Source organism: Mustelus asterias, chromosome 25 (assembly GCF_964213995.1).
Source record: "Mustelus asterias chromosome 25, sMusAst1.hap1.1, whole genome shotgun sequence".
NCBI lineage: Eukaryota > Metazoa > Chordata > Chondrichthyes > Carcharhiniformes > Triakidae > Mustelus > Mustelus asterias.
This window is the reverse complement of record NC_135825.1, coordinates 47,452,572-47,471,532: the sequence shown is the minus strand read 5'-3', so window position 1 is coordinate 47,471,532 and position 18,961 is coordinate 47,452,572. Positions and strand designations below refer to the sequence as shown.

General features: G+C 48.0%; 1 long non-coding RNA gene across 1 annotated transcript in view; it reads left to right on the top strand.

The window, feature by feature from the left end:
• LOC144479155 (uncharacterized) overlaps positions 1-18,961 on the top strand; it is a 67,134-nt gene that overhangs the window by 40,120 nt on the left and 8,053 nt on the right. Inside the window, exons 3-5 of the long non-coding RNA XR_013495477.1 lie at positions 10,474-10,667; positions 14,873-14,994; positions 18,755-18,843. This is a non-coding gene — a long non-coding RNA (uncharacterized LOC144479155). The remainder of the gene's footprint in view (positions 1-10,473; positions 10,668-14,872; positions 14,995-18,754; positions 18,844-18,961) is intronic.

Here is an 18,961-nt window from a genome sequence, read left to right as displayed (position 1 = left end):
CACTGAAAGTCATCAACTATACTATAGTGATTAGTAGTAGCATTGTGGAGGAGCACTCAGGCAGGCAAAGGCACATACGATATAGACTTGGAGGGAATGTGTAAGGTTGACCAGTTTAGTATGTGTTGTTTGATAAAGTTGTTATTGAATTGTTTATTTGTGGTGTCTTTCATTCCAAGACTGTGGCCAAGAGGATACAAGGATGGTCCTGGATGCATCATGTGAGACTAACTAAAGATCGTATCAAATCGAAAAAAAATGTGTATAATATTGTGAAGAAGAGTTATGTTTGTGATTTTCGAATCACTGGAACTTTCTGGAATCTGGGGAATCAAGTAATTGGAAAATCGCAAATACGACACCTCTATTCAAGAAAGCAGGAGACAGTAATCAGGAAACTATAGGTCATTTAGCCTGATCTGTCATTAAGGAACAACTTAGCAGGATATTTAGAAAATTATAGAGAGCATCAATATTGTTATATGAAAGGGAAATCATGTTTGACAAATCTAAATCACGGTGGCACAGAAGTTAGTACAGCTGCCTCACAGCACCAGGGACCTGGGTTCGATTCCCGTTTTGGGTCACTCTCTGTGTGGAGTTTGCAAGTTCTCCTCGTGTCTGCGTGGGTTTCTTCCGTGTGCTCCGGTTTTCCTCCCACAGTCCGGAAGACGTGCTGGTTAGGTTGATTGGCCATGTTAAATTGCCCCTTAGTGTCAGTAGCAAGGCAAATGCATGGAGTTATGGGAATAGGGCCTGGGTGGCATTGTGGTCGGTGCAGGCTCGATGGGCCAAATGGCCTCCTTCTGCACTGTAGGGATTCTATGATTAGAGTTTTTGGAGGAAGTAACAAGCAACATCGATAAAGGGGAATCTGTAGATGTTGTGTACTTGGACTTCCAAAAGACATTCGATAAGGTGAGCAGTCTGTCTGCTACAGGACAAGCTCAGAGTTCCTAGAGCACCTGTGATACTGCGGAGCAAACATTTGTGGCCCTTGACTCTGCATTAAAACAGTGACCATCTTTCAAAGGTATTTATAAATTCAGTGAGTGATAGAGAACAGAAAGAGGGCATCTGGCCTATCATGCCTGCACTAAGTCTTTGGACAGGTTTTCCAACGAGGAACACTCCTCATTCCTTCCCCATGGCGTTACCCCTTTTTTTCTCTGTCACATATTTATCCAATTAGTTTTTGAAAGTTCCTCTAGACACTAGGCTCCCACCAGCTGCTTCACAGCACCAGGCAATGCTTCCTAGATCAGAGCAAAGCACTGTGTAAAAGAGAATGCCATTCTCCTGGCCTTGCCTCTGCTGACTGTGCCAATGACCTTAACCGTGTGTCCTTTGCAAGCTGCAGTTTAGGTTGTCCTAAGGACATCAAAGGTAGTTTATAAATGTAATTTCTTTCTATGTCATCATTTGGAACTCATTTTTATTGCTGTGGAAGATGTCCCCTAACTTTGGCAAATCCTTGGCTTCTTGCCAAGAGCGGAATAATCCAGCAAGAACTGATCGTTCCTTTTATGTTCCTTTCATTTTCAGTACAGCACAGTCTGCATATGTGACAAAATATGGTACCAAAAGTGTGATAGACCCAAACCTTTATGGGAGTCATCCCCTGCAGCAAGCAGCTGGGGGGAGGGAGTGGTGTGGGGGGGAGGAGGGATGGGGTGGAGGGAACAATACATCAGGAGCTGGAAACTCTGGTTCCCATTGGTGGGATATGATGGTGAGTATGGCATGCGGTCCTGACCATCGGTGCTGGGTAATGGCTGGTTCCACTCCTGGCAAGGGCCATGACGAAATCATTTTGCATCTCACAGTCAGGATTCTGATGAACACCAACTGGGATTTTCCCTCCACCCGACCACCTTACCCAATAAACTACCGGCCCAGCCGGAATGCAGGCTAGTATACAACCGCACCCAGACCAATGTGGCACGCCCAAGTCGGGATTTATCTGGATTGATGCCCCAGTAGCAAATGGAACCTGGAATCAATGTTGGAGCTAGTGTGGGTGGAGTCTCTCTCGATGGAGCACGAGCTGCAGGTGGTGTAAATGGATCCTGGACCAAGTGCAGCTTCCAACTGCAAGTGTACCGATGCAACAGGTCATGGTGCACAATAAGGGCCTGTGCTGGGGCAGGATGGGGAAGGGGAATAGATTGAAGGGCAGTGAGGGAAGAGTGGTGTAGTCAGTGAAGTGTCCAATGGACAAGTTGAGCTGGAGCTATCAGGGGGAACAGTTTGTGGTATTAGTTGCAGCTTCCTGGGGCGGTGACAAAGCATGGGAAGTGGTTGCATGATGGAATAGTGACCATTAATAGAAACAATTGTATGTGGTCGGGTCGGAATGTGGGGGTCCTGTGGTGGTGGGTGAAGGGGTGATTATGGTTGCCGTAGGGCAGATGAACTCACACATGGATCTTTAGGGTTGGAAGGACAAGGGTGGGCATTGGAATGGAGTAGGTTCATTTGGTAGGGAGGGGACTATAGGCCAGTTACCTTAACATGTGTCATTGAGAAATGTTAGAGTTCATTATAAAGGATGTCATAGCAGAGCATTTCATCAAGCAGAAACATCATGGAGGGGAAATCATGCCTGACACATTTGTTATAATTCTTTAAGATGGAAATGAGCAGGATAGATAAAGGGGAACCAGTCGATGTAATATACTTGGATTTCCAAAAAGCTTTCGATGATGTACTGCCCAAAAGGCTACTGAATAAGAGCCCATGGCGTGGGGCGTAGTATATTAGCATAGATAGAGGATGGGCTAACAGAGAAGGCAGAGAGTTGGGATAAGAGGGGCATTTTCAGAATGGCAACCTGTAACTAGTGGAGTGGCACAGGGATCAGTGCTGGGGCTACAATTATTTACAATATACATTAATGACTTGGACAAGGGAAGTATTATTGCCACATTTACAGGTGATACAAAAATAGTTGGGAAGACAGGTGCTTAGGAGGACACAGTCTCTAGGGGGATATAGACAGGTTAATTCATAGAAATTCATAGAAACCCTACAGTACAGAAAGAGGCCATTCGGCCCATCGAGTCTGCACCGACCACAATCCCACCCAGGCCCTACCCCCATATCCCTACATATTTTACCCACTATTCCCTCTCATCTACGCATCCCGGGACACTAAGGGGCAATTTTAGCATGGCCAATCAACCTAACCCGCACATCTTTGGACTGTGGGAGGAAACCGGAGCACCCGGAGGAAACCCACACAGACACGAGGAGAGTGTGCAAACTCCACACAGACAGTGACCCAAGCCGGGAATTGAACCCAGGGCCCTGGAGCTGTGAAGCAGCAGTGCTAACCACTGTGCTACCGTGCCGCCCCCAAAGTTAAGTGGGCAAAAACCAGACAGATGGAATATAATGTAGGAAAATGTGAAGTTATGCACTTTGGTAGGAAGATTAAAGGAGCTGAAGATTATTTAAATGGAGAAAGACTGCAGAAAGCTGCAGCACGGGGGGATTTGGGGGTCCTTGTGCATAAATCACAGAAAGCTAGCATGTAAGTTCAGCAGGTCATGGTGCACAATAAGGGCCTGTGCGGGGGCAGGATGGGGGAGGGGAATAGATTGAAGGGCAGTGAGGAAAGAGTGGTGTAGTCAGTGAAGTGTCCAATGGACAAGTTGAGCTGGAGCTATTGTGGTCATATAGATCGATGGGTTGGTGGCATTTAACAGGATGTAGATGGTGGAAAAGGTAGTAACAAATAGCCTCTGCGGTATTTCAGCTTGATGTGATTTGAAGATCAGGGGCTAACCAGCCTTGTGGATTGTGGGGTTAATATGGAGGGTGTTGCTGAGTGAGAACAGAGCCTGGTGTACGGTATGAGACCAGCAGGGCAGTAACAAATGTGTAGCACTGTGGATTGAGAGGGGGCGTGACGATGGTACGGGGTGAAGGGTATGAATGACAAAGACCAGGAGGAGGAGTGAGAGCATAAGAAATGAAGAGGGGAACAGAGTGGGCAGACACAAACTGATGAAGGAAAAGAGCTGCTCAAATCTGTAGCAGAATAGCAAAATACGCACGTGGTTGGCGAAAAGGCCAAAGCCTTGACTTAAGCTTTTGCTTAATTGTAGGAGTTTGTGTGGTGAACCATCGTTGGTTCACCACTGGGGTTGTTATTGTGTTACTGTTGGGCTAGGGTGTTGTTGTTATGGGGGTTGTACTATGTTGTTGGGATAGGGTGTTTACCTGTCCTAAGTGTTATCATGGCACACTCCAGTGGGGTCCCGCCTCCGGTGGCAGGGTATAAGACCCCCTGCTCCGGCAGGACCCCTTCAGTCTGAACGGGTGAATTTGTGTTAGTAGTTTCATTGTTAATGTATTAAAGCCTTCAGTTCTAAAGCCTTGTTTCCGGGTGCTCATTGAGGTGCATCAATTTAATACATTAACTGAGAATATGGAACAGATCCTAAAACCGGATCGTCTGACACTGGACCCACGTGCGGTCAGTGCAGCTAACACGTTCGAACATTGGTGGAAATGCTTCGAGGACTACCTGGCAGCCTCGGTAGCTATCACTACAGACAGTGATAGACTCCAGGTCCTCCACGCAAGGGTAAGCGACACGATTTACCTAGCCATTCGTGCAGCTTCCACTTACCAGGGTGCCGTCGAGCTCCTAAAGAATAGGTACATTACGCCACCCAACGAGATTCACGCTCGTTATCTCCTCGCTACACGACGTCGGCAGTCGGGCGAGACCATAGAAGACTACGCCAATGAACTCCTGCAGCTTGCCAGGGGTTGTGACTGTAAGGATGTCTCCGCCGAGCAGTACATGCAAGACCTTGCCCGAGACGCGTTCGTAGCAGGGGTAGGGTCCTCGTACATCAGACTTAAATTATTAGAAAAGGGGAAACTCAACTTGACCCAGGCAATGGGGATGGCCGTGAGGTTGGAGGCGGCGTCGAAGAGCTTGGCGCTGTACCCCGAGGACCACGTGCAGTCAACGTGGTTGGAGCAAGCTCTGCTCCCTCCTCGCCCCGCGAACCCGCGCTCCCAGATCGATTCGACGACGGCGGCAGCTCCAGGTGGCCAGCGATGCTATTTTTGCGGTGGGGCCAAGCATCCACGGCAGCAGTGTCCGGCAAGAACGGCAATCTGCAGCCAGTGCGGTAAAAAAGGCCACTACAGCAAAGTCTGCAGGTCCAAACCTAAAAACGGCAGTGCAGCTTGTAACCCTCCAGAACGGAGACCATCTCTTTCGGCGCTGCAGTACCCACGAGGTCCGACCACGTGCGATCTCAGGACGGCGCCATCGTGGCAGACAGAGGAGGAGGAAGACCACCAGGAGTCGCTGCGCTTGGAGCCCTCGGCCACATGCGATTCATGGGGGCGGCCATCATGGTCCACGACGACTAGGAGCGACCAGCAGGGGTCCTCAGCATCCACATCGGCAGCATGCAGCAGCGACCAGCAGGGGTCCTCAGCATCCACATCGGCAGCATGCAGTGACGCCCAGGGGCCAACGGTGGCGTCGATCTCTCTGGATCAGACCAGGCATTACAGACTGGAACATTCTATGATGGAGGTAAAGGTTAGTGGCAGAACTGTAAATTGTCTGTTTGACAGTGGGAGCACCGAAAGTTTCATACACCCTGAAACTGCTAAAAGGTGTGGACTCCGGGTTCTCCCTGCCAAGCAGACAATTTCCATGGCATCACGGTCCCGGTCTGTACCGATCCAAGGACGATGTATGGTAACTCTTGAGGTACAGGGCACAGTTTACGAGCAATACAGGCTCCTTGTGCTACCTCACCTTTGCGCGCCAATTCTCCTCGGACTAAACTTTATGGCCCACATGAGGAGTGTGATCCTACAGTACGGTGGGCCACTCCCTTCACTGGCAGTAGGGAACCAGCCGCAGCCTCCAAATTGCCCAAAGCGCCCCGCGTGCAATCTATCCACCCTGAAGATCACGACACCATCCCTTTTTAAAAATCTGGTACCTGGCTGCAAGCCCATCGCTACTAAAAGTAGGCGTTACAGCGCTGAGGACCGGATCTTTATTAGATCTGAGGTTCAGCGGCTCCTCAAGGAAGGGATCATACAGGCCAGTGCTAGTCCGTGGAGAGCGCAGGTCGTGGTAGTCAAAAGCGGGAACAAACCTCGGATGGTCATCGACTATAGTCAGACCATTAATAGATACACGCAGCTGGATGCGTATCCTCTCCCGCGCATTTCTGATATGGTCAATCAGATTGCGCAGTACCGAGTGTTTTCTACCATAGACCTTAAGTCCGCCTACCATCAACTCCCCATCCGCCCAGAGGACCGACAATATACGGCTTTTGAGGCGGATGGTCGTCTATACCAATTCCTCAGGGTTCCATTTGGTGTCACCAATGGGGTCTCGGTCTTCCAGCGTGCTATGGACCGAATGGTGGACCAGAACGGGTTGCGGGCTACCTTCCCGTACCTGGATAACGTCACCATCTGCGGCCATGACCAGCAGGACCACGACACGAATCTCCAACACTTTCTACGCACTGCATCTCGCCTGAATCTGACCTATAACAGGGAGAAGTGCGTATTCCGTACGCATAGGTTAGCCATCCTCGGATACGTGGTGGAAAACGGGGTCATTGGCCCTGATCCAGACCGTATGCGCCCACTCACTGAACTTCCCTTGCCCGCTAGCACGAAAGCACTGAGGAGATGCCTCGGGTTCTTTTCGTATTATGCACAGTGGGTCCCCAACTACGCGGACAAAGCTCGTCCGCTCATTAAGTCCACGACCTTCCCACTTACGCCGGAGGCCCAATTGGCCTTCAAGGTTTTGAAAAGCGACATCTCGAAAGCCACGATGCACGCGGTGGATGAATCCATCCCTTTCCAGGTGGAGAGTGATGCATCGGACTTCGCCCTAGCCGCCACACTAAACCAGGCAGGCAGGCCCGTCGCGTTTTTTTCCCGCACCCTTCAAGGCCCAGAGATTCGGCACTCAGCGGTGGAAAAGGAGGCTCAGGCCATTGTGGAGGCAGTCAGACACTGGCGCCATTACCTGGCAGGTAAGCGGTTCACCCTGATCACGGATCAACGATCCGTGGCGTTTATGTTCAGTAACACGCAGAGGGGCAAGATCAAGAACGATAAGATCTTGCGGTGGAGAATTGAGCTCTCCACCTATAATTACGATATTATGTATCGTCCAGGGAAGCTCAATGAGCCCTCGGATGCCCTCTCGCGCGGAACATGCGCCATCATGCAGGAGGACCGCTTGAAGGCTCTCCACAATGATCTGTGTCATCCTGGAGTCACCAGACTCTACCACTTCATAAAAGCCCGCAACCTACCCTACTCGGTGGAGGAGGTCAGGTCAGTTACTAGAAGTTGTCGGATTTGCGCAGAGTGCAAACCACACTTTTATCGACCAGACCGGGCACATTTGGTCAAGGCCACTCGCCCTTTTGAGAGGCTGAGTGTAGATTTTAAGGGCCCCCTTCCCTCAACGGATCGGAATGTCTATTTTCTTAACATAATAGACGAATTTTCCCGGTTTCCGTTTGTTTTCCCCTGTGCGGACACGTCGACTGCCACCGTCATCAAGGCATTCAGTGAGCTTTTTACCCTGTTCGGGTACCCCTGCTATATTCATAGCGACAGGGGCTCGTCGTTCATGAGCAACGACTTGAGGCAATTCCTGCTCTCATTCGGGATTGCCTCTAGTAGAACCACGAGCTACAACCCTAGGGGTAACGGACAGGTGGAAAGGGAGAATGCTACAGTCTGGAAGGCTGTCCTACTGGCACTGAAATCCAAGGGCCTTCCAGTCTCCCGGTGGCAGGAGGTCCTTCCAACTGCGCTCCATTCTATCCGCTCCCTCCTGTGTACGGCAACCAATGCTACTCCCCACGAGAGGATGTTCTCATTCCCTCGGAAGTCGTCCTCGGGGACCTCATTGCCAGCCTGGTTGACGTACCCAGGACCCGTCCTTCTGCGGCGCCATGTGAGGGCTCGCAAGTCCGACCCCTTGGTCGAACCGGTCCAACTCCTCCACGCCAACCCTCAGTATGCCTATGTGGCATATCCTGACGGGCGAGAGGACACTGTCTCCATTAGAGACCTGGCGCCCGCAGGGGACGTAGCAACTCCTGTCGCTCCTATTCCCCCAGTCACAGATCCACTACTCCTCATTACTTCCCCAGACGTGGCGCGGTCAGCACCGGGACCAGTGCATAACACTTTTACTCCCATGTACAGCTTGCCTGAGACTCGGAGATCGGCGCCACCATCATCACCACCACCACCACCACCAAACGTTCCAGGATCCCCTACACCATCGCCTCATCAGGGCCGGCCGGCCCGGGAGTCTTTGAGGGGACAGCCAGATGTTGTTTTGAGAGAGCCACCGCAAGCACCTGCTCCGGTTTCGCAACCGGTGTTGAGAAGATCGCAGCGTCGGTGTGGTCCTCCAGACCGTCTGGACTTGTGAATCCTGTTATTTTTTTTTGTCATTGTCTGTTTTCATCCACCCCGCCACCTTTGGTTCCTAAAGGAGGGGTGAATGTGGTGAACCATCGTTGGTTCACCACTGGGGTTGTTATTGTGTTACTGTTGGGCTAGGGTGTTGTTGTTATGGGGGTTGTACTATGTTGTTGGGATAGGGTGTTTACCTGTCCTAAGTGTTATCATGGCACACTCCAGTGGGGTCCCGCCTCCGGTGGCAGGGTATAAGACCCCCTGCTCCGGCAGGACCCCTTCAGTCTGAACGGGTGAATTTGTGTTAGTAGTTTCATTGTTAATGTATTAAAGCCTTCAGTTCTAAAGCCTTGTTTCCGGGTGCTCATTGAGGTGCATCAGTTTGCCAAATGGAATCCCGAGTGTGGCAACCACAGCCTGACAACTGTTCATCAGCTGAACAGAACGGGGCCTGTTGTGTAGGCCGGAAAGCCACAGTCAGTCTATGTCAGTGGTGGGCAGCCTCTGGCTCCGGGGGCCACGTGCGGCCCATCGGGGTCACGAGACATTTTGTTGACCTTTGCCCACGCGCAGAGTTGCCACATTCCACTGATTTCTGTCCGTGTAGCTTTTTTCCTACCTGTGTAACTGAAGTGATTCACACGCAAAGCAAGGCCAAGTGAAGTGAGGTGTGTGCTGATCGCTCACAACATTTACCGTGAGATCCGTACACTCACTCTGCATCAAAAGTGTAAATATTTCCTTTGCTTTGACCACTTGAAGTTGATCATTCTATTGATATATAAATGATTAAGCATTTTCTGTGAGTCATTATGAAATATTTGGCGTATATTAAATGTATTTCATCTTATTCATGGGATCATTCATGGGAATTTCACAGTTGCCGTGTTAAAGTAAGCCTTACTTTTGACTAATAAATAAACTTTAAAAAAAAATCATGCTTAGTGAACAAACCTGATTTCAATCTTGCGGCCCACTGAGATGAAGGAGGGCCACTCCTGCGGCCCAGTCACTAGCCTAGGTTGCCCATCACTGATCTAGAGTAAGTCTGGCAGCTGGACTCTGGAGTCTGTTACCTGGTTAGAGTTCAAGGTTCAAAGCCTGGGGCTGCTTTGTGCTCAGAGGTGTTACAGCCTGCCCTGTGTTTGGTGTCTGGGGCCTATGTGTCCAGGGTCAGCCCGCTGGTCAGAGCTTAGTCCCTGCTTGATGCTGAGGACGGTAAGAGTTTTAACAACATCAGGTTAAAGTCCAACAGGTTTATTTGGTAGCAAATACCATTAGCTTTCGGAGCGCTGCTCCTTCGTCAGATGGAGTGGAAATCTACTCTCAAACAGGGCACTTCAGCGGTCACGGACATTCAGCCTCTGATCTTCGGGTGGGCGTTCTCCAGGGCGGCCTTCACGACACACAACAGCGCAGAGTCGCTGAGCAGAAACTGATAGCCAAGTTCCGCACACATGAGGACGGCCTAAACCAGGATCCTGGGTTTATGTCACACTATCAGAAACCCCCACAGCTTGCCTCCTGGACTTGCAGAATCTCACTGGCTGTCCTGTCTGGAGACAATACACATCTCTTTAACCTGTGCTTAATGCTCCCTCCACTCACATTGTCTGTATCTTTAAGACCTGGTTGGCTGTAGAGATTCGCATTCTAATCAGTATTCTGTAACTTGATTTTGTGTCTCTGTGCCCTGTTTGAGAGCAGATTTCCACTCCATCTGACGAAGGAGCAGCGCTCCGAAAGCTAGTGGTTTTTGCTACCAAATAAACCTGTTGGACTTTAACCTGGTGTTGTTAAAACTCTTACTGTGTTTACCCCAGTCCAACGCCGGCATCTCCACAAGATGCTGAGGATGCAGGGAATCTGGAAGGGGCTGCCGGTTAGAATTGATGATCAATGGGGCACTACACTGCAATGTTTCTGAGATATTAGTCACAGTGGGATTGGGCTGCAACCTTATTAGTTCCTCGTAATAATATGCATTCTTTTGTTTCTTTTATATATTTCCAGAGTGTTGTTTCAGAATGTGCGAAGGTTTCTCCATGACTGAAAGGCCTTTGGTCTGGTCGCTGACCATTCACAGTTGGGACCACTGGAAAAGAGCAAATGATATTCAGGTAGGTTCAAGCAATTGCAACTAGGCAGAGCTGCTGATTCCCAGAGAGTGCGGTTACCCACAGGTTCAGAGTGGCAGCATTAGCAATGTGAGTGTAACAAGTGGATTATATCTCATGATTTGATATATTAGTCTCTTAAGTTATTGATTGAAACATGACTCTGACACTGACGCTGCTGGAACATGTTACCAGTATGATATGCTGTGTTATTTGGCACAGAGACAAATAACAGGGCTGCATATTCCAAATCAGGACACTAAGGTCTACAATTCTGACCATGATTACCTTCCATTCAAACTAATCCAGAACTGAATTCCTGACCTGTGCTGCTGTCCTGACAAGCTCTGCCTCAGGAATTCTCAATCCTAATATCTATCCCATAATGTCCTGATGCCATTTACCAGCTTGTTCTGTTATTAACATTTAAAGTTTATTCATTAGTGTCACAAATAGGCTTACATTAACATTGCAATGAAGTTACTGTGAAAATCCCCTAGTCGCCACGCTCTGGTGCCTGTGCAGGAAAGGATGTCCCGAGGCATGGTACATTGGGGAAACCATGCAGACGCTGCGACAACGGATGAATGAACACCGCTCGACAATCACCAGGCAAGACTGTTCTCTTCCTGTTGGGGAGCACTTCAGCGGTCACGGGCATTCGGCCTCTGATATTTGGGTAAGCGTTCTCCAAGGCGGCCTTCGCGACACACGACGGCGCAGAGTCGCTGAGCAGAAACTGATAGCCAAGTTCCGCACACATGAGGACGGCCTCAACCGGGATATTGGGTTCATGTCACACTATTTGTAATCCCCACAGCTTGCCTGGACCTGCAGAGTCTCACTGGCTGTCCTGTCTGGAGACAATAGACATCTCTTTAGCCTGTCTTGATGCTCTCTCCACTCACATTGTTTGTACCTTAAAGACTTGATTAGCTGTAAGTATTCGCATTCCAACCATTATTCATGTAAATTGAGTTTGTGTCTTTATATGCCCTGTTTGTGAACAGAATTCCCACTCACCTGAAGAAGGGGCTTAAGGCTCCGAAAGCTTGTGTGGCTTTTGCTACCAAATAAACCTGTTGGACTTTAACCTGGTGTTGTTAAACTTCTTACTGTGTTTACCCCAGTCCAACGCCGGCATCTCCACATCATGCCTGTTCGGGTACACAGAGGGAGAATTTAGCATGGCCAATCCAGCTAGCCAGCACGTCTTTCAGATTGTGGGAGGAAACCGGAGCACCCGGAGGAAACCCACGCAGACTCAGGGAGAACGTACAGACTCCGCACAGACAGTGACCCAAGCCGAGAATTGAACCCGGGCCCCTGGCACTGTGAGGCAGCCAGTGCTAACCACTGTGCCACCCCTGCCTCACTCTCTGTGCTCGACGTGGCGGGACATCTTCCTTGAACCACATCTTGTACTGCCCTCCCTCCTCAACAATGATCATACCCAGCATTTTAACAGTCTACCACATCGGGAACCAACTTTGTCAATTGATGCCAAGGTAAATTGTAAAGCCACACTGCCAATGCAGCTGGTGCCAACAAACTCAAAACGGGCAGAAATTAAATCAACTATTGAGTTACTCTTTCTGGCTTGATGTACTGATTGTTTAACATTATATCAGAGTGGAAATCTTTGTGTCTGCTTTCTCAATGGAAACAATCTGATAACGGGCTAATCTTTCCTAAAGAACTTTTCTCTACATAAGGGACAACCCTAACCGAATCTATCATCCAGTAACTGACACAATTGGGTGCAATGCTGGTCTCAAATGTTAGTTTTCATTTCCTGCCCAGTTAGTTAATTTATAATTAACCTCACATAGTTTCATGTGTGCCTTGCCACAGAGATCATTTTAAACTGATAGTCCCTGAGCAAACAGCAGAACCTAAAGCGGGTCAGGACCCCGCCTGCTGCTGGAGTGGGTGTTCCTGGGGGCCCTTTAATGAGCCAAAAAAACTTCCAGCTTTTCCAATCAATCAGGAAGGGTGGGCGGGATGGTGCGTATGATCTGTCCATGGAAGGATTATTAATTGAAGGGAACGGAATGCCTCTCTTCCCCAATCCCATTCCCCACCCCCTCCCCTCCCCCACCCCTTAACTCAACTCCTTACTGAGTCTCTCGTTCTCACATGGAGGTTCTGCTGCAGGAAATGGGGACAGCAGGAAGAGAGGAGCCAGGCGGGCGTGGATGGGAGAGGGTGAAGATGTCAGAAGCAGGAGTGTGCTCCTTCCAACCAGGAGACTGTGCAAGATAAAGACCTCAGGGAGGGTGGGTGAGGTGAGTGGCATCAGGTGCCAAGCCCCACACTCTGACTTGCCCAGTATCCTCCGGCACAGTGGCTCAGACAAACATATCTTGCAGCTCTGTTCATTCCTCCCCCTGCCGGCACCTCTTCACATCCCCGTCTGAACAGCGAACACTCAGCCTCATCCTATTGCCCTTTCACACACAGCAATCACACTCACCCTCTGCCTCTTAGGGCTCTGCAGCATGACATCACCAGAAGGGAAGTGTGTCATGTGATCCAGTTTTAGTTTCACTTTTGCATGTGAGTTTTCTATCCATGTGCCTACTCCAAATAAATGAACATACAACCTATTTACCTTATCCCTTATGAGTAATTGTACATTTTATATGTATACTTTGTGTCATTATAAAAACACAACACCCTCCATAAATGTTGTCCTTCCCTCTTCTACACACAATCCATTTCTAACACTCACAACTCCCTGCTTGCAGCGGAAGGGAGCACATAACTTCAGGGAGAGGCATGGAACCCTGACCCTTATCCCGACATGCCTCTGTGACTTCCACCCAGGAACTTCCCATTCACTGTGTTAATATCTGCTCTTCCTCCCAATATCCCATCTGACACAACAGCCTCATCCCCACATTATTGCCCCTGTAAACCACGGGGAAGAATACCGTTCAGCCTCCATTTTCTCATAGCACCTGACCCGCCAATTCACCTCTCCCCCCACCACCACCACCACCACCACCCCCCCCCCCCCCCACCGCCTCCCCATATGGCAAGAGTGAACCCAGCTCCAAGATGCACTTATCCCCCAGTGTTCTCCCTGGTGCCCTTCAGACAGGCTGAGGAGAATTGGCTGCCTGAGTGCTTATCTCTAATACCCGCCCTGAGTTCACACTTCTACAGAACTGTTGTAAATGACGCTGGTGTGGTGTCTTGCTAACACCTGCTTAATATTCGGTGCGGGCTCAATATCTGGAATGAGTGCTCGCTAATCTATAAAAATGATGATCCCAATGTTCCACAGCGTGTTGCGTATCGTCCAAAGTTGCTAAACAGCATCTCGCTGGCAAGAATCACATATTTCCAAACTCTTTGCATTTTGAGCATGCCCTGTCAGTCCCACGCACAGAGAGTCTGGGCTCAAGATTCTGCCCATCAACTTTTATGAACAAGTCGGACCAACAGGACACACCATGAGGTGCCCAGGTCCAGCAATCTGGTCCCTCATGTATCGTGCCTGGGTATAAACCCTGAAATTCTCCCTTCATACAGCCGCCTTCTTTAATCTGAGTGGCAGCTCTTTAAAGGTGATGTCCGAAAGTCGTGCTGGTTAGGTGCATTGGCCATGCTAAATTCTCCCTCGTTGTACCCGAATAGGCAGCGGAGTGTGGCAACTAGGGGATTTTCACAGTGACCTCATTGCAGTGTGAATGTAAACCTACTTGTGACACTAATAAATAAACTTTAAACTTTCGCTAGTGTTTGGCTGTGCACTGATGTGGTTTGAGTGATGATGAAAACAAGCAAGTCAAAGAATGGTGTAAATACAGAAAGAACCCACAATCAACACCAATAAGCCGCTTCCCATGTGTTCTACCCTTACGGACAGTATAAACTGGATTGATCATATGGCTAATGTCGAGTATATGCATTGGTTGAGATTATGCATGGCCAATTGCACTGACCTAATGTGTGTAGTTCATTAGAATCTAGCTGGGTATCACTTCTTTCTCAGTTGGGGAATCAGGGTGAAAAGCCGCCACTCAGAGGTCTCAGACATTGACACGATTGGAAAGGAATCAGAAAGCAAGTGATAAAATGAGCAGTGTTATACTGGGGGAAGTGGTTATATTAAGTGTGCAGAAAGGTGAGTAACTGAAGTTATAGTGTCACAACAGTTGGCAGCATGAAGACTGGGTTCAAATTTCTTTGATCAATAAAAATTTCATTGCGTCAACTGAATATTTGGAAGTTAACTGTAATTACATTTTAACTCTGACATTTTAACTGGGAACCTTCATTGACAGGTCAAGGACATATCGAGTAACAGCATCAAATGGAGAAGGGAAAATGGTGCAAATGAAAACAGAATGGTTAAGTGACAGGTTTTGAAGCTATGAGATTCAGAAAGGCGTGAAGATCAAAGGAGGTAGGGAGAGCTGCACATTTGTGTTCACATTGTCTTGTTGCTATGATCGTGCATCTATCCTGGGGCGTCCATGTATGTCTGTGGTGACACATGGTGATAAAATGTCCCTTAATGTTACATAGCAATGATGAGTGATTTGTGACCCAGTGATATGGTTGGCATGGTGGCACAGTGGTTAGCATTGCTGCCTCACAGCGCCAGGGACCCGGGTTCAATTCCGGCCTTGGGTCACTGTCTGTGTGGAGACTGCATGTTCTCCCCCTACCTGCGTGGGTTTCCTCTGGGTGCTCCGGCTTCCTCTCACAGTCCGAAAGACGTGCTGGTTAGATGGATTGGCCATGCTAAATTCTCAGTGTACCTGAACAGGTGCCGGAGTGTGGCGACTCGGGGATTTTTGCAGTAACTTCATTGCAGTGTTAATGTAAACCTACTTGTGACACTAATAAATAAACTTAAACTTAAACTTAAATTTGATGCAGGGACACCAGTCTCGGAAGAGTTATTCCAATACATTTGGGGGGGAAAAAGAGAAGGAAATTCAGGGGAAGGTTGGCCAGGGTGGCTCAAACAAAATACATAGAAACACAAAGGTTTGTGAGAAAGAGAGCAATGAGAGAAACCTTTGGCCTAGCAATCAGTCAGTCAGGAAGAATCCTGACTTCCCTCTTCTCAATCTGCATTCTTCCACCTTAATCAACCATTGTCCATGAATAGTCAATGGGAAGGAACCAGAGTCTATATTGCTTTGTGAAGTGTTATAGAGGGGAGTATGCAGAGGGTTCAGGGTAAGGCTGCCAATGCTGGTTTATTCCTGCAGGCTTCATTCCATGACCTCCCACTTTAACAACCCTCCCAGCCAGGCAGACATTTTCCTGTCTCCAATATTTTTATAACTAATAAACAACAATGTTCAAAGCAATTGCAAAATAAGCCTACAATTGTTTTGAAGCCAAGAAGATTTTTTAAATTCCCCTCAGGTTGCTCGTAGTGGCATCCGAGGAGATTAATCTTTAATTCCAGGAATCTGCAGGACAACCCTGGAGAGTTGGCAGCCAGAGATCCAGACCTGGTGCCCCTCGTATTTTCAGCAAGTTTATTTACTAGTGTCACAAGTAGATTTACATTAACACTGCAATGAAGTTACTGTGAAAACAGAGTGAGCAGTTAGGACGGGGAGATTTTAAATACTGAGAAGCTAGTTTAATTTCTCAGCAATGATCTGTTGTTGACGGGGATGGGGTGGGTACTACTCAATGTCCTTCTAACTTGTTTATTTGACTGGGAACATTTTCAAAAGTAGCTTTAGCCAGAACCGAATCCTTTGGAAATAGAGAATCAAGTATCACCACAATCCGATCGTGCTGACTAAATATTCGACTTCCAGTCCGGGTGCATTTTCAATCCCGCACTGGGCTCCGCAGTTAATTCAAGTCTAGAATTCCAAGTCACGGGGATTAAAACAAAACCAACAATGCTGAAAATTTAAAATAAAACCACAGAAAATGCTGGAAGTATGTACAAAGTGAGGCCTCTGGTGAAAGATCAGAGCCAAAATTGTAACCACTCTGCCAGCCTGGTCTGCTGTGTATTTCCAGCATTTTTAGCTAAGCCACACTGTTTTGTGTGAAGTCTGTTTGGTTTAGAAACAACCAATGTAATGTGGAATTATAGAAATTTACCATTCAGCAGGAGGCTTTTCGGTCCATCATCTCTGTGCCAGCTCTTCAGGAGAGCAATCCAAAATGCTCCCCATTGCTGTGTATTGTCCGCATCTTGAAACATTTCTCTGGTTTTCCCTTGAAGGGTTGTTGAGTGATCAATTGGCACAAGTTTTGCAAATGATTTTCTACTCAATGTGGTGGCAGCAAATGACCCCACTGGACTTTCCATGATGGAAGGTTCACAGGAATGACCTCCTCTCATGATGCAATAAAGAGCTCGATCCAGTCAGAAAGAAGAAATGGTTCTACTGATGCCTCAGTACACTGCTCTGTGGTACTGAGGTGCATAACTTTGGCCAGGCATCATTGATCCCTGCCCCATCCTCAATCAACCGATCTGAACCCGAGGAGAATTAGGCTTGTTATCATTTATATAGCACTGGGCAGAGAATGGAAACCCAGCTGGAGTTCCCATTTGCTGCACCTAGAAGATCACAGTGAGCCTTCTCCTTGACATAGTACATGTAGTCATAGTGTGGGGAGCACCATGTACCATCTACAAGATGCACACCAGCAACTCATCAAGGCTCCTTCGACAGCACCTTCCAAACCCACAACCTCTACCACCAGGAAGGATGAGGGCAGCAGATGCATGGGAACACCAGCACCTGCAAGTCCCCTCCAAACAGCTTACCATCCTGACGTGGAACTATATTGTCATTCCATCAATATCGCTGGGTCAAAACCCTGGAACTCCTCTCTTAACAACACAGGGATTTACACCACATCATAATGGCCAGGTGAGGATCTGGGTAAAAATAATTTTAAAATATGCTCCGACTTCTGCACACACACACACAAACACACACACACAAGCACTCACACCTTCACTCAAAGTTCACACACGCAAGTATAGGTTACAGAGTAGGATAGATTTGGCCAAATGATAGTCTGTTAGCATTACAAGTAGTTTACAGATCTCTATGAGATAGAGTTCACCTACATCAATGGGGACGAAGTAGAAATGGTTGAGAGCTTCAAGTTTTTAGGTGTCCAGATCACCAACAACCTGTCCTGGTCCCCCCATGCTGACACTATAGTTAAGAAAGCCCACCAACGCCTCTACTTTCTCAGAATACTAAGGAAATTTGCCATGTCAGCTATGACTCTCTCCAACTTTTACAGATGCACCATAGAAAGCATTCTTCCTGATTGTATCACAGCTTGGTATGGCTCCTGCTCTGTCCAAGACCGCAAGAAACCACAAAGGGTCGTTAATGTAGCCCAGTCCATCACGCAAACCAGCCTCCCATCCATTGACTCTGTCTACACTTCCCACTGCCTCGGAAAAGCAGCCAGCATAATCAATGCCCCACACACCCCGGACATTCTCTCTTCCACCTTCTTCTGTCGGGAAAAAGATACAAAAATCTGAGGACAGGTACCAACCCACTCAAGAACAGCTTCTTCCCTGCTGCTGTCAGGCTTTTGAATGGACCTACCTTGCATTAAGTTGATCTTTCTCTACATCCTAGCTATGACTGTAACATTACATTCTGCACTCTCTCCTTTCCTTCTCTGTGAACGGTGTGCTTTGTCTGTATAGCGCGCAAGAAAGAATACTTTTCACCGTACACTAATACATGTGACAATAATAAATCAAATCAATTAAATTATTTCAGATATAGCTTGGTGTATCTGCTGGCCAAAACTGCCTTTCTAACTTTCAGTGCTGAGGCAGGTTAAAGCTATTGCTAGTCTTCCTGTCTTCCTGAGTGTCAAATTCTCCGTCCTCACTTGCAGTGGCAGCGGGGCATGAACGGCCCGATAATTCCGACCTATCTTTTTAAAAATCCAATTCCTGTTTCCAGACGGTGATTTAAGAATCAACATTTGACGTAAACATGTCTCCCCAAACACCTCCCCGCCATGTAGAATGAAATGTGACATCAGCAATATTTCACTATAAAGTTGCAAATAATAAAAACTATGCACACACATTCATTCTCAAACACTTGCATCTTAACACTCTCATAGCTCTGTTCTGTTTAAATTGGATAGTTTGTGTTGAGCTTTAAAGCACCTTCCTCCTTCCTCAGGTACTGTGCCCGAAGACGGCATTGGGAACCATGGACTTCCATTGGACTGGGGAACCCCCTCGGCCTGAATGACTCTCTGAGTGCATACAGTGAGTATTACATTATCTCACTGAAGCACCTCGGAGTGCAACTTGTTCTACATGAACAACTTTTAATTACCTTTACACCATTTGTAGGGACCATTTTGAAATGTCTGTAATGTTTCTT